General features: G+C 37.2%; 1 protein-coding gene and 1 pseudogene across 1 annotated transcript in view; one reads left to right on the forward strand and one right to left on the reverse strand.

Annotated features, from left to right (window-relative positions):
• PAK2 (p21 (RAC1) activated kinase 2) overlaps window positions 1–26,563 on the forward strand; it is a 95,727-nt gene that overhangs the window by 6,435 nt on the left and 62,729 nt on the right. The gene's annotated exons all lie outside the window — the stretch shown is intronic.
• LOC122491575 lies at window positions 20,323–20,869 on the reverse strand (annotated as a pseudogene).

Here is a 26,563-nt window from a genome sequence, read left to right on the forward strand (position 1 = left end):
CTCACGTCTTTCTGATCAAGCTATTGGTAATGTTTTTTCATGTGAATGTTTAATAGGTTCTGGAAAGCTAGAAGGTTTCATTTTGGCCTTTTATTTCATTAGGACAAGGTGATTTTAAGGTGTATTCTCAGCTTTGAAATTTTTAATTTCTGTTCTTAATTTATAGGCTTGTGAACAAAACAAAATTATTATATAATAAAAATATGAGCAGCAAAAGGTGGGTAAAGCATTTAAAGAAAATTTCAGGTGCTCTAAAGAGTAAATTATTAAAGAAGGGAAAAGTTACATTGGCACATATAATAGTGGAAATAGAACTAAATGTTTGATAAAGTATCTCTATTGTAAATTGTAAATTCTTACTGAACTTTTTTCACCTTCCTGATTAAATACTTGAAAAGAATAAAGTTGCTTTTTTTAACCCCTTATTCCATTATGTATGGATATCAAAATACTGTTGATATTTTGTTATGCTTCCTGCCACTATATATGTATGTATACATACACACACAAATATATATACACACATATACATACACACATATATATACACATGTATACACGTACCTATATATGTGTGAGAACAGTTTTATATATATATATGTATACACACACATGTATACACGTACATATATATGTGTGTGAGAACAGTTACTTTTATAAAATTGGAATCCTGGTTTTTATAATTTGTTATCTTACTAAATCTTGAACATTTCCCTTTGTTCTTAAGATCATTTTTTAATGTGGGGCGCCTGGGTGGCTCAGTCGGTTGAGCGTCCAACTTCAGCTCAGGTCATGATTTCGCAGTTCGTGAGTTGGAGCCTGGCGTCGGGCTCTGTGCTGACAGCTCAGAGCCTGGAGCCTCCTTCGGATTCTGTGTCTCCCTCTCTACCCCTTCCCCGCTCATGCTCTGTCTCTCAAAGATGAATTAACATTTAAAAAAAAAAAAAGATCGTTTTTTAATGTTTGCCTAACATTCCATTGTACAGCTGTGCTGTATTTGTTCTTTTCCTATTGCTGAATGTGTAACTTATTTCCTCTTTCTCTTTCTGCCCCTCCATTGCTGGTGCTCTCTCCCTCTCTCTCTCTCTCTCTCTCAAAATAAATAAACTTAAATGTTTAAAAAATTTTTTAAAGAAGAGAGGTAATAATTGTCATTCTTAGAATGTCTCTGGCATTTTTACAATTAAGGATGGTGCCAACTGTTGGTTTTAGAGAAATAGTGTTATTTTATTCTGTTCCTACCTTACAACAATAGGAATGGCTTCTGAATTTTAGCAAATGTTTTTATGACACTTTTTAGGTGTTGATAAGGTTTTCCTTCTTTTAACTACAAATAAGTGTACATATCATAAATTTGCTAATAGCCAAAGGTATCCAAAGGGACATGTTATGAGGAACCAAAACCCCACTCATATTAGTCAAATGTGTAGAATTTATTGAAAGAGTAGAAAAGAATCTCAGAAATTTAGTTTAATAGTATACAGGCCAAATGGTAACTTACATAGTTACTTCTGTAGAATCTTGAGGAATCCTTTCTTTTTCATGAGTCAGTTTTGATAATTTGTATTTTCCCATTTTATGTTTTTAAGATTTTCAAATTTGTTATATGGATGTATGTAATGTGTTATAATTAAAATCTGGTATTTCTACCTTTTTATTAGTGATTTTGTTATTTTTCTTGATTTGATTTCTTTCTATGATTCTTGATTTGATGTTTGTCTACTTAGTTGTTTTTAATAACCAACTTTGAGGTGAATTCTTTTGGTTTTCTGATTTCCTGATTTCTACTTTTCTCCTTATTTTGATTTTCTTCTTCTTCTTTTTTTTTTTTTTTTGAGCTTTTTCTACTCAAGTTCTTAGTTCCTCTTTTTTTTTTTTTTTTTTTTAAATAATGAAAGCATTGATGCTCTTAATTTGCTTTTGAGGACTGCTTTGGCTGCACTCTAAAATTTACATGAATCATGTTCTTATATTCATTACTTCCCAAATAGTAGCTCTAGTTTGATTTCCTCTTTGACTCAAGTGATATTTAGGACAGTTCTATTCACTCTGTTTTTATAGTCTTTTAAATTATATTTTTAAGATTTACTGGGGCCCCTGGGTGGCTCAGTCGGTTAAGTGTCTAACTCTTGATCTTAGCTCAGGTCTTGATCTCAGGGTCATGAGTTCAAGCCCCATGTTGGACTCTCTGCTGGATGTGAGGCCTACTTTAAAATTTAAAAAAAATTTTTTTTTTGATTTACTGAGAGTTTTGTGCATGTGTGTATGATTTAAAGGATAATCCAATTTGGTGAATGTTCTGTGAAACTTAAAAACATTTTCTGTTTGAGTACCTAAGTGGCTCAGTTGGTCTCACAGTTTGTGAGTTTGAGCCCATATCAGGCTCTGCGCTGACAGTGTGGAGCCTGCTTGGGATTCTCTCTCCCTCGCTCTGCCCCTCCCCTGCTCCCTGGCACTCTCTCTTTCAAAGTAAATAAGCTTTAACAAAAAAAACCACTTTCTGTTTTCAGAGTATATATGTAAAACTTTATTCAAATTATCTTATTTGGTTTATTATTCCTTCTTAATAGTTCTTATTAATTATAAAATTTAGTCTTCATTAATTTTTAAATCTTAATATGTCAAAGACTGACAGGGTAGCATTGTTTTTAAGAGCCTTATTTTCACGTTGGGACTTTTACATTTTTGTTTCTTCTGCCTGAATCTTCCCTTCATACATTACTGTTTTGAAGGGGCCTTACCTGATCAGTCTACTAAAATAGTCCCCACCTAGCCCACTTGGTATCTGTCTTCTTGCCCTTCTGTGTCTTGTTTTGTTTGGTTTGGTTTGGTTTTTAACAGTAGGCTCCATGCCCAATGTGGGGCTTGAGCTCAGGACCCCAAGATTAAGATTCACATACTCTACTGACTGAGCCAGCCAGGCATCCCTTTTTGTCTTTCTTTATAGCACTTTCATCTGAAGTTATTTGGTTTCTTTCTTTTTCTTGTTTCTCTGTTACTTTGCTATTCTACTTAGAACACATGAGCTTGCAGTAAGTACATGTTGGTTGGTTGTCGGTTTCTTTCATTTCTAATGATTTTTTTTTAAATTTTTTTTTCAACGTTTATTTATTTTTTGGGGGACAGAGAGAGACAGAGCATGAACCGGGGAGGGGCAGAGAGAGAGGGAGACACAGAATCGGAAACAGGCTCCAGGCTCTGAGCCATCAGCCCAGAGCCCGACGCGGGGCTCGAACTCACGGACCGCGAGATCGTGACCTGGCTGAAGTCGGACGCTTAACCGACTGCGCCACCCAGGCGCCCCTCTAATGATTTTTAATATTTAAGTTAATAGATTTTATATATCAATTTTAGGTTCGTGGCAAAATTGAGTAAAGAATACAGAATTGCCATATACCCTAAGCTCCCCTGTACTGCCAGCACTCCTTCCCCGACAGTCAATATCTTGCCATGTGTGGTATATTTGTTATAATTAATGAACCAACATGGACACATCAAACAAAGTCCATAGTTTACATCAGAGTTCACTCTTGATATTGTACATTCAATGGGTGTGGACAAATGGTGGATAATGAAATGTATCCATCAGAAAAACAGAACAGTTTCCCAACCCTAAAAATCGCCTGTGTTCCACCTATTTATCCCTCCCTTCTCCCTAATTCCTGGCAACCACTGGTGCTTCTACAGTCTCCATAATGTTGCCTTTTCCAGAATATCCTATAATTGGAATCATATAGTACATAACCTTTTCAACTTGGAATATGCATTTAAGTTTCCTTCATATCTTTTCATGGCTTAATAATAGCTCATTCATTTTTAGCACTGAATATTATTCCATTGGATGTACTACAGTTTGTTTATTCATTTACCTACTGAAGGATATCTCAGTCGCTTTCACATTTGTCATTTATAGAGTTGCTATAAACAGCTGTGTGTATTTACTTATTTTGAGAGAGACAGAGCATAAGCAGGGGAGGGACAGGAGAGAGGAAGAATCCCAAGCAGGCTCTGTGCTGTCAACGCAGAACTTGACACTGAGCTTGAACCCAAACTGAGTTGAAACCAAGAGTTGGTCGCTGAACCAACTGAGCCATCCAGGTGCTCCTGTATTTGGTTTTTGTATGGATAGAAGTTTTCAGCTGATTTGAGTAAATACCAGGGAGCACAATTGCTGGATTGTATGGTAAGAGTATATTTATTTTTGTAAGGAGCCTTTAAATTGTTTTTCAAAGTGTCTATACCATGTTGCTTTTCAACCAACAGTAGGTGAGGGTTCCTGTTGCCCAACATCCTCATGAGCATTTGATGTTGTTAGTGTTTTAGACTTTAGCTATTTTAATAGGTGTATGTAGTGGTATCTCATTGTTTTGATTTGCAGTACTCTAATGATTGATGTTGAGCATCTGTTTTCTTTTTTTTAAGTTTATTTATTTTGAGAGACAGAACGTGAGTTGGGAGAGGGGCAGAGAGAGAGGGAAAAAGGGAGACTCCTAAGCAGGCTTCAAGCTGTCAGAGCAGAGTCTGACCTGGGGTTCAAACTCATGAAACTGTGAGGTCATGACCTGAGCCAAAATCAAGAGTTGGATGCTTTGGGGCACCTGGGTGGTTCAGTCAGTTGAGCATCCGACTTTGGCCCAGGTCATGATCTCATGGTTTGTGAGTTCAAGCCCTACATTGGGTTCTCTGTTGTTAGTGTGGGCCCACTTCCACCCCTCCCCTACTTGCATTTTCTCTCTCTCCCACAAAAAAAAAGTCAGATGCTTAACCGACTGAGCCATCCAGGTGCCCTGAGCATCTTTTTACATGCTGCTTTTCCATCTCTGTATCATTTTTGGTAAAGTACCTCTTCAGATCTTAGGCCCATTTTAAATTGGATTGTTAATTTTTATATTGTTGAGTTTTAAGAGTTCTTTGTATATATTCATTAACTGTCCTTTATATATCAGATGTTTCTTTTGCAGGTATTTTTCTCCAGTCTGTGGCTTGGCTTCTCATTCATTCTCTCAACTCTAATGATTTTTATCATGTATTTTGATGCAGTATTATTTGATGCATGTGTAAGTTCTCTACTGCTAAAGATCTTCATTATAGATTACACTTAATCAAAAATAATCACCCTGCTTTCTGAGTCTTGTATTTTACTTAAATTCCTGTCTGTCCTAAATTTCTTTGTTCAATAAATTACCCAGCTTTCTCATTCCATGCCATTTTGTTTTAGTTGTGTCTCTTTTTTTTTCTTTTTCTTTTTTCCTTTAAAGTAGGCTCGAACTCAGTGACCCAGAGATCAAAAGTTGGATGCTTCACCAACTGAGCCAACCAGGCACCCCTAGCTGTGTCTCTTTTAAATTACATGTGGTTTTTGTTTTAATTCAAGGTAAATGCTTAAATTTAGTTTATTGTCATAATGAATTATGTTGGGTGTGTTTCTGTTATTTTATTTTTAATGCTTTTGTTTTTAATGATTAATTGCTGCTTTAATTGTTGTAAAATACACATAAGATAAAATTACCGTCTTGACCACTTTATATAAATCTTTGACATTAAGTACATGTACATTTTGTACACCCATCATCACCATTCATCTCATCTTCCCCAACTGAATCTCTTATACTCATTAAACACTAACTCCCCATTCCTCCCTACCCACAATCCTTAGTAACCTATCTGTGATCTACTTTATGTCTTTTATGATTTTGCCTATTCTAGATGATTCATATAAGTGGAATCATACAATATTTGTCTTTTTGTGTCTGGCTTATTTCACATGCCATGTATAGCATGGATTGGTACTTCATTCTGTTCTAAGGCTAATACTCCATTGTATATATATACTTGACCCTCGAACAATACGGGGATTAGAGGTGTCAACCCCCCATACACAGTTTGCATCTCACTTTTGACTCTCCCAAAATTTAACCACTAATGCCCTACTGTTGACCAGAAGCCTTAACCACTAATAATACCCTACTGTTAACTGGAAGCCTTACAAATAACATAAACAATGATTAACACATAATTTACACATTAAATGTATTATATATCTATATTCTTATAAAGGAAGATAAAAGAAAATGTTACAAAGGAAATCATAAGGAAAACATATCTATTGTACTGTACTGTATCAAAAAACTGGCATATAGTGCACAGTTCAAACCTGTGTTGTTCAAGGGCCAGATGTATGCCATATTTTGTTTATCCAGTTGTCTGTTGATATTTTCTGTCTTTTGCATTGTAAATTATATTTGGGTTGCTTTTATCTCAGATATTTGGAATTTATACATCCTGTTTTTAAGTCCACTATTTTATAGTTTATATGAATTCAAGTGTAAATCTAGGTTAAAAAAATAAACCTGCTTTTTCAGTCTGAAAAAGAAAATTATACTTTGACTCCTTCTATATTAGAAGACTAGCTTCTCAACTCTTTTTTTTTTTTTTAGCTTCTCAACTCTTAATCCACTTTCACTTTATCTGTGTTTTCACTCTATGGTGAGCTTGGAACTTCATATAGTTAGTATATTTTTTACCCATTTCATGTTTTTAACTTATCTTTCAAGACTTTTCCCTTGGTAATTACATTGAATGTTAACACAAATTCTTTAAGTTTTATTTAAATGGAGTTGGTGCTCATTGCCAATTTTCTGTATTTTTTTTTCTCTTTTTTTTTTTTTTTCAACGTTTATTTATTTTTGGGACAGAGAGAGACAGAGCATGAACGGGCGAGGGGCAGAGAGAGAGGGAGACACAGATTCGAAAACAGGCTCCAGGCTCTGAGCCATCTGCCCAGAGCCCAACGCGGGGCTCGAACTCACGGACCGCGAGATCGTGACCTGGCTGAAGTCGGACGCTTAACCGACTGCGCCACCCAGGCGCCCCTGTATTTTTTTTTTTAATGTTTACTTTTGAGAGAGAGAGAAGAGGAGAGAGAGAAAGCCAAGTGGGCTCTGTGCTGTCAGCGCAGAGTCCCATGTGGGGCTCAGACTCACGAACTGTGAGATCATGACCTGAGCTGAAATCAAGAGTTGGACGCTTAACCGACTGAGCCAGCCAGGCACCCCAACACATTTTCTGTCTTAACATTTAAGTTGATTGATCATGTATATCAACCAGAATTTTCAGCTAATATTTTTAGTAAGAGTAACTAGAAGACATATTTAATAATTACTAGATCACTAACATCCTCAAGTTCTGTAGGTGTCGTTCTGTGTTGTCTTGCATTAATCATCTTGCTTCAGAGCTTCCTGTGCCTGGTGGTGATAAAGATTTTTCTTTTTACTGAAATGTTTTGACAGATTATATCTTTTATAAATGTTCATTAATATTGCCTGATACGTTAGTGCCTTATAATCTTTGTTCTTCATTCTTTTTTCATTTCCAGAAATGTTTTTGGTTATTTTGATCTAGTTCTGTTTTCTTTCTTGAAAATACTTTTAATGATTAGGCTGGCTTATCATTTCTGTCTTTTCCATGAGCTTCTCGAAACGTTTGTCCTTATCACTCATTTTATTTTCCTTTATCTCTTCTGATGTAGGCTTTATTTCTGCTATTGAAATTTTAGCTTCTTTACATCCTTTAAAAATTTGCCCTACTCCCTTTTCTTCTTACTCTGGTTTTATCATTGTCTTTTCTCTCCATATATGCCTGTTTCATAGAGTTTGCCAAACTGGAAGTTAGTTGTGTCTTGAGGTTATTTACCATCTAAATTAGGCTCTGCTTCTATGTGATGGGTAATTATCTCTTGTGCTACATTATTTTTTGTTGGAACCAACAAAAATTGTTGAATATATTTTCTGCTTCTTCATCTTTGAATTATAACAGTTATATAGTATCTGATATGCATTTGTTAGAAATGTTCGTGAATTATCCTTGCTATAGTTGACTGGGATTCTGGTTGAAACCTCTTCTTAGGTGTATTGCTGAAAGATAACACAGCTCCTAGTCTGAGTTCCAGTGATTAGTAGATACTCATCTAATATGATAGTTCTGGTGGGATCTTACCCTACCCTGGTTTCTAATATGCACTGTTAGGGCTCTTTGTGATTCTAGCATTCTACCTACAACACAACACTTGGCTTATATAGGACTATACCTCCCAGGAAGCCATGCGCCAATCCATGTTTCTCTGTACTTACACAGCTCCACCTGAACCTTATATACATACACACAGGCACATAGACACTTCTTGCTTGTTTTCTGGAAGTTGCATGGTAGTTTCCTAAATGCATGTAGAAAGATCAGACAGGAAAATGAATGCTGGCTGCCACGAAACCCACCTCTGTCTGCATAGCAAGAAACAGCTTACTTAACTAGACTGGCTGATTAGTTTGTTTCTTTGAGGCCGACTTTGGGTCTCTAAATAAAAGGTGGCTTGCAGAGAGGACAAGATATCTTCATATTTTCTTTTAGGCAGATGGTTGAACTTTCTTATATGAAGCAGAGCATGGCTGGGTCATGAATCTTTTCTCAGTTAAGATTGACCTTATAGCTAGTGGAAATCCTTCAGAGATCTGATATAAATTGTTTTCATGGAAATTTGGGATAGACTACATGGGTGGCTTCTGATTTGATACCATTTTTTATGAGGGTAAGCTGGCTCCAATTTTTGTTTAACTTAGATAACCACCCAAGGAATTGAGTAAAATCGGTCTGCTATTGACCATTTTTCAGTAAAAGGTCTTGTTTTAGATTGATAGATTATCACTTTGATGGTAGGAAATGGTATCTTGTTCCAGTTTGCATCTCTCTTTTCATATATTTATTGCCCTGCTATTTTATTTTATTATTTTTTTTATTTTTTATTTTTTTTTGCTATTTGGTGTTTGTGACCAAAACTTTTTTCCTTTTTAAAGTAGTCTTTGTTGTTCCTTACTTCCCCATTCTCTACCTTACAGGCTTTTTGAAGCATTTTCTGAGTCTTGACCCTTCTTTCATGCTCGGTCATTGTTTCACTTTTTTAGTGTGGTGATTGGGTGAAGGCCCGGGGGAAGAAAAAAAGGATCACATTTAGACTACAACATTTCTTTACATCCTGCTTCCTCTGTGTATAGAGACCTTCCTCTCTTTACTTGCCTGGCAAATTTCTTCTCATCTTTCAAAAGACAAGTTTGATTTCTTGGCCTCATTACTCATATGAATGGGAGCTGTGGGTCCTGTTTTCCATTGCATTCCACTCATCCCTATTGCTCTTACCTTACTTCACAGTAGTCATCTTGTTATTACTTTTCCCACTGACAGCAAGCTCAGAGGGGACACTGAATGGTAGTTATCTTTAATCTCTAGCATTTGACACAATGTAGGCACAAAATAAATATTTGAATGACTTAGGAGAGCCTGAGGGTGTTTTTCCTTTAACTGTGTCATTTCCCTGCTTCTAGTATGAAAATATAAAAAACAGGTCTTTCTGGGAAGTGGAATTTAGATTTTATTCTGGTCTGGGTTTTTTTGTAATGATCATGTACCACTTTTGAGAATAAGAGATGAAAATAAAAAATACTTGTTTTTTTTTTAACTCATTTTTTATTAAAATTAAAAAAAAATTTTTTTTTTAGCATTTATTTATTTTTGAGACAGAGAGAGACAGAGCATGAATGGGGGAGGATCACAGAGAGAGGGAGACACAGAATCTGAAACAGGATCCAGGCTCTGACCTGTCAGCACAGAGCCCGATGCGGGGCTTGAACTCACGGACCGCGAGATCATGACCTGAGCTGAAGTCAGACGCTTAACCGACTGAGCCACCCAGGCGCCCCTGTTAAAATTTTTTTAATGTTTATTTTTTTGAGAGAGAGATAGAGTGTAAGCAGGGGAGGGACAGAGGGAGAGGGAGACACCGAATCTGAAGGAGGCTCCAGGCTCTGAGCTGTCAGCACAGAGCCCGAGCAGGGCTCAAATTCGTAGACTGAGAGATCATGACCTGAGCCGAAGTTGGATGCTTAACTGACTGAGCCACCCAGGTGCCCCTAAACTCATTTTTTTTTAAAGTTTATTTTGATAGAGTACGCACGTGTGAGCAGGGAAGGGGCAGAGAGAAATGGAGAGAGAGAATCCCAATCAGGCTCACACTGTCAACATGGTGCCCAACGCGGGGATCCATCTCATTGTTCAAGAGATCATGACCTGAGCTGAAATCAAGAGTTAGGTGCTTAATCACCTGAGCCACCCAAGCACCCCAAGAATAAAAAAATACTTAAAACCAAATCTCTCAAACTTCTGGTGCTCCCAGTTGCCCAGCACCTGTGACTTTTTGGCCCCATTCAACAGTCTGACCTTTCACTACTTGCTGCCATATGTCCTCTTGTCTCTTTGCTGTCCCATAAATTAGATCATACTTACATGTTCATACTTGTTCCTTTTGCCTGGAATCCTACCTTCTGAGTAGGAATATGATCTGTTGTAAATTGAGGAATTCTTGTAATAGGGATTGAATCGTGAGAATTTAGACTGTTTAATGTCCTGCTGGTCTTATCCTGAATATATATGGTTGTTAAGGTGAGATTCCTAGATCAGTTTTATCAGTTGTGAGGATCAGAATAAATAGAGCGTTTAATTAATTGTCTTAGTTTTCTAGAATAGTGACCTGAAAGAAGACAGAATAGTGACTGTATCTTCAAATTTTGCTGGGTCCCTTCTAGCCTAAAAAGGAAAAAACCTTTACTTGACTCTGATGCCATCATAGATAAAACTTTCATTGGTTTATTTATTCAGCAATTACTCGTGCAAACAGATGAACTGGACACAATTTTAGGTGATGAGGTGGTCAACAAAATAATGGATCCGTGCTTGTGGAGTTTATAACATAGTAAGGGAAGACAGACATTAAAAAGGCAAATCCGGTGTGATGAATGTTAATAAACGAGATAAAATAAGATACATGGGATGGGAGTGAAGAGATGTTAGAAAAGGTTTTCTGAGAAAGTGACCTGTATGCCAATACTTGACAGGCGGAGGTGGTAGACAGAAAATAGGCTGACCAACTCAGTTGCAGTTTGCCACAGGCTTTCTTGGGTTTAGTATTGAAAGTCCCTTGTCCCAGGAAAGCTCCCTAGTCCCAGGGAAATTAGGATGACCGTTCAGTGAACAAAAAATCTTCCTGGAAGGTCATTTGTGAAGGCCTGAGATGGCCGTTAGAAAAACTGGAAGAATGGATAAAACTTAAAGCCCGTAGAGGGAAAGACTACAAAGAAATGAGTCTGGAAAGTTAGGGACCTTATCATGCATGTATTGTTGGGCTTTATCTTCAGTATCCCACTTGAAGGCTTTAAGTAGGACACTGAAGTGACAAAATTTAATGTACTTCAGGGTTGCTCCCTGCAGTGTGAAGATTAGACTGGGAGGGGCTGAGAGTGCATTTAGGGATAATAACTGATTAAGTCATGGGCTGCAGTGATTTAGAAGTTTTGAGAGGCATGGATGATTTTGAGAATTAGGGTATTATGATAAGAGTGTGAAACCCTGAAACAAATGATTTTCAAAATTGTTTTCCTCCAAGAACATTAATTTCTTAAAGGAAAAACTGAACATTTTTACTTCCATATTTTTATGTCACCTGATAGAAATTTTACTAGCAGAACACATAATCCAGACAGCCGTTATTTTTCGGTGTTTTTGTTGTTGTTGTTGTTTTGTTACATGATAACTATCAGTCTTTTTCTCACATATGAAGAACAGTAGCATAGAATGTAGGAGGAATGGCTTTGAAGTTCTGATGATTCATTTTCTGAACACAGCAAGAAGTGTGACTTTAAATAGTTTTGTCTCCTGGAAAGCTGTCCCATTGAAAGGCTGTATGATCATTCCAGTGATGTTTCTATTCTTCAAATCATTTGTTTAGAAATCTTTTTTTTTTTTTTAATTACTCTAGGAGGCTGCAGCAATTTCTTCAGAGTAGCTTCTTTACCAGAAGTAAACCCTCCATCTCTGCCTCTGTTTCTGTTATTCCCTTTCTGCATCTATATGGCTTCTTTTCCTTTAAATTAAAAAAAATGAAATATAATTCATCTATGATAAAATCCACCCTTTAAAGGGTATACATTTAAGTGGGGGTTTTTGTGTGTTATATATTTTAACTGTATTCATAAGGTTACCTAACCCATCACTACTTTTTAATGTTTGCATTACCGCAAATAGAAATCTTGCACCCGATAGCAGTCACTTGTTTTACCCCAACTGCTCCCCCCTTGTTCCAGGCAACCACCAATATGTTTTCTGTTTCTATAAATTTGTTCTGGATATGTAAGTAGATTCATGGAAAATGTCTTATGTGGTTGGTTTGTTTCATTTTAGCACAGTGTTTTCAAGGTCAATTTATATTGTAGTGTGTATGGATACTTCCATTTCTTTTTATGGCTAAATAATATTCCATCGTATGGGTACACCACATTTTATTTATCTACTCATCTGTTAATGGAAATAGGGCTGCTTTCACTTTTTGACTGTTAGACAAATAGTGCTTCTGTGAACATTTGTGTATAGGTTTTTGTGTGGACATACTTTCATTTCTTTTGAGTATATACATAGGAATGGAATTGCTGAGTCATAGGGAAACTCCATGTTTAACCTTTTGAGGAGCTAACAGGCTGTTTTCCAAAGCGACTGTACCCTTTTGCAATCCTGCCAGCAGTGTGTGAGAGTTCCAATTTCTCCACATCCTCACTAACACCTGTTATTTTCTTTTTGATAGTAGCCATCCTAATGGGTGTGAAATGGTATCTTGTGGTTTTAATTTGCATTTCTGTGATGGCTAATGACATTGAGTATCTTCCAATGTGCTTATTGGCCGTTTTTATATCTTTTGAGAAATATGTATTCAGATCTTTTGGGAAAATATCTTGTGTTCAGCGCTGAGTGGTTTAGAACAGTGCCTCTCAGAATCTTTTGGTACTGGACTAACAACTTTTGTAAAATACTATACAATGGAAATGAAAGAAAAATTAGACATACAAAATACAGTCCCTTTTTGTTGTTGTTAGTGTCAATAGCAAATTACTGTGAGAGTTTCTAAATTGAGTTTCTCTCAATTTTTGTATTTCATTGAGTACTGGTAGAAAACAGTTAGTGTAACTCTTTTTGAGTGGTACTGTTTTACATTACTAAAAGGCATTTGAAAAGTCACGCAACTTTTTCTGTGTTTGAACTCAAGGCAATTGCATGTTTCTTATATTTTCTGTACTTCCAGCTATGACTCCCAATTCTAACTTGCTACTGAGGTAATCCCACAGAGGGCTGGTTTTGAGGCTTGAGGAAAACACGCATTTCATACAGATTTTACACAAGCTGGTTACATTTTACTGGGATAAGCTAGAGTGTACCGTTTCAGCAAAGATCAGGCAAATTAAGTTTGGGGCCAGTGAGGATAGCTTTCTGACCCTTTCCCACTTTCCCTCATAGGACATACTCTCAGTGTTGATGATACTGTGCTTGTTAGAGGGGGGTTTCTGCCAGGTTTCCAAAAGCACAGAAGGCAGCTTTACCATAAAACCTCGTGCTCCTTTATTTTACATCCAACCTTATCACCCTGAAATTCCAGTGTAGTTATGTTACTTGTTTGTAAATAACTTGTCACTTGGCTGTTTAACATCCTTGTTCTGAGCATAATTTTTTACCTTATTGTTTCACATTTATACAAAAATAAGCATTATTCATCCTCAGCCTCTTTCTGACCCTGTAGCCATGAATAGTCTGTGAGCATGAGCAGTTCATATCTCCTATCTTCCTGGGCCTAGGAGGTCTAAGCATGTTGGCTGTTCCAGTCTCTGAAACCTTGTAGTCTAGGGACACCAAGGAGTACATTCTAATGCTATCCTGATTATTTATGGTTTGGTTGGTGAAATTCTGAAACCATTGCAGATCATTAAAAAGTGTTTTATTTGTTTATAGCGGTCTTAAACTAATGAGGGTGTATAGAGTATTTATGAATCATGTGAAGTGAGTTTAAACATGTTAGTCCCTCTGTATTAAAAGAATTATATTGGACAGCATCAGATTGATGCAGCAAATTAAGAAAAATGTTCCTTGCCAGCCATGAGTTTAAAATCTTATAGAGGGGCACCTTATAGAGGGTACAGTCAGTTAAATGTCCAGCTTTTGATCTCGGCTCAGGTCGTGATCTCACAGTTCATGAGTTCGAGTCCCACATTGGGCTCTGTGCTGATGGTGCAGAGCCTGCCTGGGATTCTGTCTCTCCTTCTCTCTGCCCCTCCCCTGCTTTTGCAGTCTCCCTCTCTCTCAAAATAAGTAAATAAACTTAAAAAAAATATCTTACAGAAAGAGAGAAGAAAAGTTAGATGCCGGGTGACTGAAGTTCAAAGAAGTGTGTAAGTGTAAAACTTACAGATGGGATTCTATCATTCTGGGTCCAATCAGAAGAGAAACCACAGAATCATTTGAACGTGGAACGAATTATTGATTATAACAAGAGGGTAGAATAATGACGCGTGAGCTAGTAAGAAGTAAATACAAGTCTGAAGAATATAGTAATCGCAGATATAAGGAACAGCTGCTACCTAGGGCTCATAGCTCACTCGGCACCTAGGAAGGAACCCTCCTTCCCCCAGAGCTGAGATCTAGACCTTGTTGGAGACAGCATGCCTATGGATACCTAAATAGCAGTGGTGCTGTGTGGGCAGAACTTGCTGAACATCTGTTCTCTAGGGTACCAGAGAAAGCTGTTGACAGGGAGGTGTTAGTTAACTCCACTACAAAAGCTCCCAAGAAGAGAGTAGGGGGAACCTGGTGGCTGCTGGGTATGCTGCTGGTCACCTTGCCGAATACAAGTCTGATGCTGGAGGAGTCTGGTGAGCAAACACACCAGAACCGGGAAGCAAAACTTTTCTCCTACAATGTCTCTCCTGCGCCCTCTACTGATAAAGCTTAACATCGTGCCCGCTGGCCAAGGAAAAACTTTAAAAGTCCCAGGTCTATTTTCAGAATAGACAGACTGGATGAACTTGGAATTGAGAGGCACTAACTCAGTAACCAGCAAGGGAATGGTATTAGTGCTGTCAGAGCTCATAGGAGTAGAACTTCTATGAGATTATGACAGTTGAAGAAGTAGTAGTATATGAGCAGGGCGCCTGGGTGGCTCAGTCAGTCAATCCTCTGACTCTTGATTTTGGCTCAGGTCATGATCTCACGGTTTGTAGGATGAGTCCCACATCAGGCTCTGTGCTGACAGCTTGGAGCCTGCTTGGAATGCCCTTTCTCCCTCTTTTTCTCTGCCCCTCCCCCATTCTCACTGTTTCTCTTAAATTAAAAAAAAAAAAAGTAGTAGTATATGAAGCTCTTGTAAGATCAATAGGGGTTTTTTTTTAATTCAGCTATGATTGACATACAATGTTATATTGGTTTCAGGTGTACAGTATAGTGATTTGACAATTCTGTATATTACAAAATGCTCACCACAATAAGTGTGGTTACCATCTGTCACCATACAGTGTTATTATTACAATCTTATTGACTATATTCCCTATACTGTACTTTTCATCCCTATGACTTATTTATTTTATAACTGGATGTTTGTACCTCTTAATCCCCTTTACCTTCACCTATTTCACCTAAAGTTTTTTTTTTTTTAATTGAAGATGACAGCTATTCCTCATTACAAAAACAGTACATGTTCATTTATAAAAATTAGAATATAGAAAAGTATTTTTCTCCTTGTGTATTGTAGAAACATGGGAAAAACATTCCGGTCTGTTACCCTTAAAAAGAATCAATGTTAATCATTTGATCAAATATGGCTAGGTAGAGGAGATAGTTGGGAGGGAAAGCTTTCTGTGGTGGTGCTTGCTGCTGCTTTTGTATATTTGTTTACAGAAGAAATTGGCTTTGAAATATAATAATGCAAAATGATATATACTAGCATTTGGAGGAACTTTATCTTTGGTGTTTATGCAAAATTTATTTATGTAAGTACTTTAAAATTTTTTATTATATTTTTTGTATTATTATTTTTAATTCCAGTACAATTAACATACAGAGTTATATTAGTTTCAGGTGTACAGTATAGTGATTCAACAATTCGATGTATTACTCAGTGCTCATCACAATAATCCCTTTCACCTACTTTACCCATCCCCCCTGCCCCACCTCCCTTCTGTTGACCATCAATTTGTTCTCTGTGTTTAAGAGTCTGGCTTTTTGTCTGTCTCTTTTTTGTTGTTTGTCTGTTTTGTTACTTAATTTCCATGCATGAGTGCAGTCATAAGGTATTTGTCTTGTCTGACTTAGTGTACTTAGCATTATATCCTCTGGATCCATCCACGTTGTTGCAGATGGCAAGGTTTCATTCTTTTTGGGGGGGTAGTATTCCATTATATTTATATACCACATCTTTATTCATCTGTGTAAAAAAAATTTTTTTTAATGTTCATTCTTTTTTTTTTTTTTTTTAAATTTTTAATGTTTATTTATTTTTGAGAGAAAGACAGAGCATGAGCCGGGTAGGAGCAGAGAGAGAGAGGGAGACACAGAATCAGAAGCAGGCTCCAGGCTCTATGCTGTCAGCACAGAGCCTGATGCGGGGCTTGAACTTACAAACTGTGAGATCATGACCTGAGCCGAGGCCGGACGCTCAGCCGACTGAGCCACCCAGGTGCCCCAATGTTCATTCATTTTTGAGAGACAGAGTGTGAGCAGGGAAGGGGCAGAGAGAGGGAGATACAGAATCCGAAGCAGGCTCCAGGCTCTGAGCTGTCAGCACAGAGGCTGATGTGGTGCTCAAACCCACAAACCGTGAGATCATGTGCCTGAGCCAAAGTTGGACGCGTAACTAACTAGGCACCCCATTCATCTATTGATAGACACTTAGATTGCTTCCATATTTTGCTATTGTAAATAATGCTGCAGTAAACTTAGGGGTGCATATATCTTTTTGAATTAGCATTTTTTTATATTCTCTGGGTAAATACACAGTAGTAGAATTGCTGGATCATATGGTAATTCTATTTTAATTTTTTGAGGAATCTCCATACTGTTTTCTGTAGTGGCTCACCCAGTTTGCATTCCCACCAGCAGTGTACAAGGGTTCCTTTTTCTCCATTCTGACAGGTGTGAGATGGTATCTCATTGTGGTTTTGATTTGCATTTCCCTAATGAATAATGATGTTGAACATCTTCATGTACATCTTCATGTGTTCTTTTGTTCATGTCTTCTGCCCATTTTTTAAATTGGATTATTTGGGTTTTTTTGGGTGTTGACTTACATAAGTTCTTGATATATTTTGGATACTAACCCTTTATCAGTTATGTCATTTGCAAATATCTTCTCCCATTCTGTAGGTCATCTTTGTTGTCTTTTAGTTTTGTTGTTTCCTTTGCTATGCAGAAGCTTTTTATTTTGATGTAGTATTTTTGTAACTTTTTATAGAAGCTTGTCAAATAGACAATCTCTAGACATTACTTTGGTGTTCTTTAAATGACCATCAGGGGGCGCCTGGGTGGCGCAGTCGGTTAAGCGGCCGACTTCAGCCAGGTCACGATCTCGCGGTCCGTGAGTTCGAGCCCCGCGTCAGGCTCTGGGCTGATGGCTCAGAGCCTGGAGCCTGTTTCCGATTCTGTGTCTCCCTCTCTCTCTGCCCCTCCCCCGTTCATGCTCTGTCTCTCTCTGTCCCAAAAATAAATAAACGTAGAAAAAAAAATTTTTTTAAATGACCATCAGGATGTTAATCACATTGTAGTTGCAGTGTAATCGCATTGATGGAATGTTGCATCTTAGAAGTCCATCATGCTTTTCTCCTCTTTGCTCAAAGATTTTCATATGAATGCGCTTCTTAGTAAACAGGGTTCTGGCAGACTTAATCTGGGAAAACAAATTGAAAACTGAATTTTGCCCTTGTTGAGGTATAGGAAGTAATCCTTGCCTAGATGTCAAAGACTGAAGGATTCTCATGAAAGAAAGCCTTTGTAATTCCATATCACTGTTTATTGGCATTTACACTTTAAAAGTTGGACAGTAATTCTAAAGAATGAAAGCAAAGTTCTTGGGTGTTAATTCACAACTGGGCTTATATAAATAAGTGGCCAGGATATATAATGTTAGGCCCATTTTCAGAGATATATTCTATACTACTAAATCTAGACTGGTTCTTGTTGACTTGTCAGCCTTTTAACCAAGTTGGTACAGAAGTGAATTGTTTGCTTTCCATTTTTGATAAACTTAAGGAAAACATTAAAACTTTATACTAAAGTTTAGTTTTTAAACCTTTTCGGTATAATCTTGACTTAGAAATATCTAATATTAAAATAACCACTCTTCCTCTGACTGTATATGAGTGGTTGTATAGAAGGATTTAGAATAGTGCTGTTCAACTTGAACTTGTTGCCATGATGTAGATGTTCTATATCTCTGCTGCCCAATGTGGCAGCCACTAGCCACATGTAACCACCGAGCATTTGAAATATGGCTAGTATGACTAAGTATCTGAATTTTATTTCATTTTAATTAAATTTAAATACCCATATATGTCCAGTATATCCACCCATATTAAATAGCGCAGTTTACAGAATGGTATGTTCATACTGAAACAAGTTTTATTTACTTTTTTTAAAGATTTTATTATTTTTTTAAGTTTATGTATTTATTTTTGGGAGAGAGAGAGTGGGGGAGAGGGACAGAGAGAGTCCTAAACAGGCTCTGTGCTGTCAGTGTAAAGCCCCATGAGGGGCTAAAACTCACAAACTGTGAGATCATGACCCTAGCCAAAATCAAGAGTTGGCCGCTTAACCAACTGAGCCACCCAGGCGCACCAAAGGAAAACTTTTCTAAGTATTTAGTTGTTGTTGTTGTTGTTCTTTTTCTTTGTTTTTAAGTAGGATCCACATGCAACATGGAGATTAATTTCACAACCCTAAGATTAGAGTCATGTGCTCTATGGACTAAGCCAGCTAGGTGCCCCTTGAGTGTTCAGTTTTTTAAACCTCTGTATGTAATTTGATACTGCTTAGGAATATATATATAATATATATATTATATATATCTCCATCATTTTCCAAAAAACATTTTTAAAAATTATTTTTTTTAATGTTTATTTTTGAGAAAGAGAGAGAGAGACAAAGTGTGAGCAGGGGAGAAGCAGAGAGAGAAGGAGACAAAGAATCTGAAGCAGGCTCCAGGCTCCAGGCTCCAAGCTGTCATCATAGACCCAGGCAGGGGGCTTGAACCCACGAACCGTGAGATCATGACCTGAGCCGAAGTCGGACATTTAACCTACTGAGCCACCCAGGAGCCCCAAAAAACATTTTTCTTAAAGCAAGGAGATATTTTTTTTTGTCTGTCTTTGCTGGATTATTTTATTTCATACCCTCCCAGAAGTGGAATGCAGCCTCAGAATTCTAATCACAGCCTACAGGAAGATGTGGCAGCCAGCCTCTCAGGATCATTCACAGTCAGTCTGTGAGGTGAAGCGTGTTCACTGCGATCTATAGGTAGTACTGGAGTATCCTTCCCCCATTTTTTATCTGTGGAAACTGTCTATCTTTTATGTCATTTATCAAGTCAAAGTCATGCACTTTCACAAATCATTTTGAGATGGTAAAAATGATCTCTTATTCCTCTGTACTCATACATTCATTCAACAGATATTTATGGATTGCCTTGCATGTGGCAGGTTTTGTTGAACCATGAGTAAGGTATGTCACTTGTGGACTGAGACAGTTAAAAGCCCACATGCTCCCTTAGTCTCTCTCTTCCATTTTGGTGACAACTTGTTAAGATAGTAAACTTTAGAATCACAGCAGCCTAGATCCATAAATTATCTTAAGGAAAAATAACTTCCTCAAGCTTAGTGTCCACTAGAAATAAACCTTCTTTGTGTTAAAACATTAAGATTTTGCAATGTTTGTTATCAGCACACAGCCTGGCATATAAAGGGTTGTTTTTGGTCTTTTATTGATATGACAGTACTACTATAAATATTCTTACAATTTGTATATGTGCAAGAGTTTCTTGGATTTATATCCAGGAATAAAACTGCTAAGTTGCAGAATGTAAAGGCAAACAACTTTACAAGCTAATACCAAATTGTTCTCTGGAGTAGTTTTGCTACTTTGCACTCCTGCCAGCAGTTATAAAAGTTCTCTTTGCATCTTGGTAGCATTTGATTTTGGTCAGCCTTCTTAATCGAGAAGATGTAAAATGGTATCTACTAATGGCCTTAACTTACATTTCCGTATCTACTACTGGCCTTAACATTTCCATGATTTTTTATGAGGTTGGGCATGTTCTCATGTATTTTATTCACTTGTCATCTTCCATGAAATGCCCATTCATGTCATTTGCCCATTATTTATTGGGTTGTTTGTCTTTTACTTGTTTCTTTTTTGGGGGGGTGCTATTTATTCATGACAAGTATCTCACATCCATGATCTTCTTTGGTCAGAAGTTCTTTGAAACGATGCCATCAGCCTTGACCAGAGTGGAGTCGTTTCTCTCACCCATCCTGTGAATGGTGCCACAGATAGCGTAGATTTTAAACTGGCCATTGAACCTGCCCGTCACCTTGTCAGCTTCAGCCACTTTCATGTGAATGGATGTGTGGTCCTTGGTGCCGATGATGCGGTTGCTAGAGGAGCATTTTCACAGCACATATAGGTCACGAACTCGCTGGCATCATTTTGCCTGCCAAGGGTGCACCTGCTGCCACTGCCACTAGCGCGAGTACAGAACATATTTCTTTATAAGAATTCTTTCTATATTCTGGATACAATTTTTGTCAACTTACTTCTGTTGCAGATATCTCCTGGTTTATGGCATGTCTTTTTATAGTATAGAATGTAGTCATATTTATCATTCTTTTCCTTTAGAGTCATAAAAGGTATTCTTCTACATAAAGATATCCTCCTATATAATTTTCTAAAAATGAGAATTTTACGGGGCGCCTGGGTGGCTCAGTCAGTTGAGCATCTGACTTTGGCTCAGGTCATGAACTCGCTTTCGTGAGTTCAAGCCCTGCATCAGGCTCTGTGCTGATAGCTCAGAGCCTGGAGCCTGCTTTAGAATCTGCGTCTCCCTCTCTGCTCCTCCCCTTTTCATGCTGTCTCTCTCTCTCAAAAATAAATACAGATTAAAATAATAATAATAATAATAATAATAAATATGAGAATTTTCCTTTCACGTTAAATCTTTAATCCATATAAAATTTTATTTGCTATGACATAAGGCAGGGAATCTTTCTTCGCCTGGATTCACCAGAAGGCAGAGCTTGCAGCAGAAGGCTTATGTATCCTTTCATTATTGGGAAGAATGTATCCCAGGGAGCAGAAATAATGGGAAAGAGGGAGTGGAGCATACGTAGGGTGGTAGCCCATATGGAAGTGTAACTGATTGCTCAATCCCATTGTACTGTCCTCCAGGAAGTTATAGAAAGTTTGTCACAGGATTATCCAACACAGGATAGAAAAAGGATCTAATGAGATGGGATGTCTTCTCATCACGGATAGTTATAGGTTCACCTCTGCACTACCAGATTGCACGTGGGTGGGTGGCAATGTACGTAGCTCAGGAATGAAGTGAGGCATTGTTAATGTTGTGTATGCATTTAAAAAATGGCCATGTCCATTCCTCAAAAACCTAAAAATAGAACTACCCTACAATCCAGCAATTGCACTACTAGGCATTTATCCACGGGATACAGGTGTGCTGTTTCGAAGGGACACATGCATCCCCATGTTTATAGCAGCACTATCAACAATAGCCAAAGTATGGAAAGAGCCCAAGTGTCCATTGATGGATGAATGGATAAAGAAGATGTGGTATTTATATACAATGGAGTATTACTTGGCAATCAAAAAGAATGAAATCTTGCCATTTGCTACTACGCGGATGGAACTAGAGGGTAATAATCGAAGCAAAATTAGTTAGAGAAAGACAAAAATCCTATGACTTCACTCATATGAGGACTTTAAGAGACAAAACAGATGAACATAAGGGAAGGGGAAAAAATAATATAAAAACAGGGAGGGGGACAAAACAGAAGAGACTCATAAATATGGAGAACAAACTGAGGGTTACTGGAGGGATTGTGGGAGGGGGGATGGGCTAAATGGGTAAGGGGCACTAAGGAATCTACTCCTGAAATCATTGTTGCACTATATGCTAACTAATTTGGATGTAAATTTTAAAAAATAAATAAAATTTTAAAAATGATAAAAAAAGAAAAAAAATGGCCACATCCAGCATAGAGCTGGTTGCTGAAGTAGCAGCTTGAATAAGAGACAGGTGAGGCTAAAAGGATTGGAAAAGATGCATAAGTGGTGTGGTATCTGGTACAGGATCCAATTTCTTAGATAAAAAATGTTCATAGCAGGGCAAGTCTCTCCACATGATTCTATTTTGGGAGTGTCTTTGCTACTCCTGAGCCTTTGTTCTTCTGTATAGATTTTGGAATTAGCTGTCTAGTTTTTCATAAAACCCATTTGGGATTTTGATTAAGATTACTTTGGTATTTTTTGTTTTGTTTTGTTCTTAAATTAATTTATTTTAGAGTGAGTGCATAAGCAGGGGAGAGGAGCGGGGAGAGAGAATGAATGAATGAATGAATGAATGAATATCCCATTCAGCATGGAGCCCCACACAGGGCTCAATCCCACAACCCTGGGATCACAACCTGAGCTGAAATCAAGAGTCAGACGTTCAACTGACTGAGTCATCCAGGTACCCCTGATTAAGATTACTTTGAATCTGTAGATTAATTTGAGGAAATTTGGCATCTGTACAGTTTTGAGTGTTAAAATTCATAAACATTAGTATCTCTCTCCATTTATTAGTTCTACTTAATATCTTTGAGTATGTTTCCCCTCTGTGTAAACGTTCTAATTACATGGTTCCCAAACTGATATCCCACTGAGCTCAGAGTCACCATGGGATTTTAAATATTAGAGGGTATCGGTGATTGACATCTGTTGAGCACTGTGTGGACTTTGAGCTCTTGGGAGTTCACAGTTTCAACATTAAGTTGTGATACATTTGATAATGTCTGTCTTTATGAAGCAATTGCCGAGATTAAAAGTACAAAGATCAGCATGGAGCAGGAAATGAGTGTGGGCAGTGTCTGAGGTCTTGAGTTGTGCAGTGCCCATCAGGTGCATGTTTCCCAAAGTTGTTTGGACCTAACTACTAAAGAAATGAAACCATTTGGAATTTCTTTTGTCATTGTTGAATAATTACTGGGAATAATAAGGGCACCGTGAGTTGAGAAGATTTGGGAACCTCTGTTCTAGGAACTTGGTATTTTTTTATTATGTTATAAATGGTATCTTTTCCCTTTCCCATTTCACTTTGGGAAATGCAGTTGAGTTTTGTATATTCCTCTTTATCTTGGCAAAATTTGTGTTTACCTTAATAATTTATCATAGTTTTGTTGGCATTTTGTAGACAATCTTTTTAGTTGCAATTAATAACACTTGTTTCTTCTACCATAGCAAAACCACTGGAGGAAAAGAACTAAATGGTAATAAACCCAGATAAAAAAATTTTCAAAGCATTTTTCACATCCTGCAGTCTCCTGTCCCCAGTCACTTCAGGTATTCAGGTATTCAGGTAATTCAGGTAATTCAGGTATTAATACATTTTATAGGTAATTGAATTGAAGGACTAGAGAGATAAGTGAATTGTCTTTCAGTAGTCAACTTGATTAGTTGCAGTAGTTTACTTGCCTAAACTGGCTAACATTGTTTATGTAGGTGAAAAACACATTTTGGTATTCTACGATGTTGATGTATATGTATATAACACTTTGCCAGGTGCTGTTGGGGAGTAAAGAGAGAGATAAAATTAGTACCTTCTCGCAAAGGGAGTTTGGTAGAGGAAATATGATACATCATAATAGCTCATAATAGAAGCAGTGTCATAACCTGGTTAATGAGTATTTGCTAAATGTGTAACACATAGTGAAGTTCCCATTGTAGATGTTGTAACCCCGAAAGATGTAAGAACAGAAGAAAATGGGAATTTTTAACCTCTGCCAAATTGCATTTAATTTTGTACAGTGGTCTTTGTTTCACTTAATAGTAAAGCTAAATAAGTTTCACGTATTGTCTGTGAAGTGAAAAATGCGAGGACATTTTTAGCAGCCAATGGATTATTAGATTGGGTCTCTGTGGTATCTTATTTATTTCAAGTAGTGGTATTCATTCTACTTTTGTTGGTAATTTATTGAGGGGGAGAGAGAGAGAGAATCCCAACCAGGTTCTGTGCTGTCAACTGTGAGATCATGACCCAAGGCAAAATCAAGAATCTGCGCTTAACTGACTGAGCCACCCAGGTGCCCCAGTCCCCCCCTCCCCATTTTGTTCCCTTCCTCCCCCCCCACAGTAACCAATCAAAGGTTTATCCTTCGATTAAAAAGATAATAAGCATGTGTTAGTGCATATGTGCATGTCTATGTGTTGACATGCTTTTTCTTTCCCCTTAGATAAATGGTAGCATATGATACTTCTATTTTTCTCCCATCTTTGATTTTCATTAGTAGCGTACCCTGAGATCACTCCATGGGGTAGAGTGATTTTCTCATTCATTTTCACATATAATACTTTAGTGGGTGATACATATAGCTAATTAAACCAGTCTCCTATTTATTACTATTTGAGATGCTTCCAGTCTTTTGCTGTTACAGGTAATACAACCCATTATTTATATATAATAATGTATATTTATATTTTTTTATATTTATTATATTCATTATAAGAAATAAAAGGAAAACTATAATACACATTTGTAAATAACTTGATCACAACTACTCAAAAAATCAGCATGAAGTACCTGTATCTATCTGTTCATAGGCTTGACCTAATGCAATCTCATGTAGATGTACTGCCATTGATTATTCATCCAGCATGAGCATGTTGCTTTAAGTGATATGATATTACAGATGGTGAATAAACATCTCAGTAAAAGTGAACTGAGCAAAATGAAGGTCAAGGTCCTCTTGGTTTCATAGTGGTTGCGTGGCTGGAAAATTCAGTGAGAGTTAAAACTGTAAAAAATATATTTTAGGGGCACCTGGGTGGCTCAGTCAGTTTAAGCATCTGACTTGGTTTGTGGGTACGAGCCCCACATCGGGCTCTGTGCTGACAGCTCAGAGCCTAGAGCCTGCTTCCAATTCTGTGTCTCCCTCTCTCTCTCTCTGCCCCTCCCCTGCTCAGGTTCTGTCTCTCTCTGTCTAAAATGAATAAACGTTAAAAACATTTCTTAAAAAATATATTTTATATGTAAAAGAGAACTATGCTCTAGGTTTACACACACACACACACACACATATATACCTATATATTTTTATATATAACTAAACCATTGCACGGTGGGACATTCAAGAGTTATGAGGACTTGCTGGCCCATTGTGAAATACTGGTTATCTGTGATCTCTGCTAACTACCAGTAGAACTCCTTTTAATTCCTATGAGTGTTTATAAAGTAAAACTTCAGAACTCTAAGTGTCCTTAAGTGCTTTAATCACATCCGGCAAGTGTGTGTGTGTGTGTGTGTGTGTGTGTGTGTGTGTGTGTGTGGTAAAATATACATAACGTAAAACTTAACATTTTCAAAACTTTTCTTATCCCAGACAGAAACTCTGTACTCATTAAACAATAAGTGCTCATTTCACTCTACCGTCAGGCCCTGGTGATCTCTATTCTTTCTGTCTCTATGAATTTGACTACTCCAAATGCCTCATGGAAGTGAAATTACACACTATTTGGCCTTTTGTGTCTGGCTCATTCTACTTAATGTTTTCAAAGTTGATGCTCAGTAGAGCACATATCAAATTTCACTTCTTTTTTATAGATGAACATACTCTACAGTAGGTATATACCACATTTTGTTTATCCAATCCTCTTAAGTTTTGGTACGTAGCTTTGTCACTCTCATTCAGTTCTGAGTATTTTCTAATTTCCATTATATCATTTCTTAACTGTAAGTTTTTAGAGATGTTTTAAAATTTCCAAAACTTAAGGTATATTTTTCTGGTTTTCTTTTTGTTCTTGATTTCCAACTGGACTGATTTTGGTTAAGAGAATAGTGGAATTCTAATCTTTTGAAAATTTTCTTTGTCTCAAATTATTTTTATTTTGTCTCATTCTCAAAAGAGTTTTGTTGAATCTGAAGTACGTTGGCACCTTCTCTCTGGACATTGAGAATGTTCCAGTGTTTTTTGGCTGTTGTTGCTATCAGGAAGTAAGCTAAAGTCCAATTGCCCTTTTTTCTCCTTTGGCTGATTTTTGGAACTCTTTGCTCTTTGATCTTAATTTCACTCTGATGTGTCTTTACTTTGGTGTGTGTAAATTACTTTTATCCTGCTTTTGATTTATTAAGTTTCTTCATCTTATGGATTTTGTGTCCTTCATCACTTCTAGAAATTTCTCAGCTACTAATTTATCTGGTAAACCATTCCTTCATTCATTATGTCCTTTCTTCTGAAACTCCAAATAGTTATATCTTAGGTCATCCAACCTACTCATCTTACTTTTCTTTCATATTTTCTCTTTGTGTCTATGCAGCATTCTAGTTACTTTCTAAAGAGACCTACCTCACCCAGTTCACTAATACTTCCTTCCACTAAGTCTGCACTCCTTTTTA

The sequence above is a fragment of the Prionailurus bengalensis genome, chromosome C2 (genome assembly GCF_016509475.1).
Source record: "Prionailurus bengalensis isolate Pbe53 chromosome C2, Fcat_Pben_1.1_paternal_pri, whole genome shotgun sequence".
In the NCBI taxonomy this organism is placed as follows: domain Eukaryota; kingdom Metazoa; phylum Chordata; class Mammalia; order Carnivora; family Felidae; genus Prionailurus; species Prionailurus bengalensis.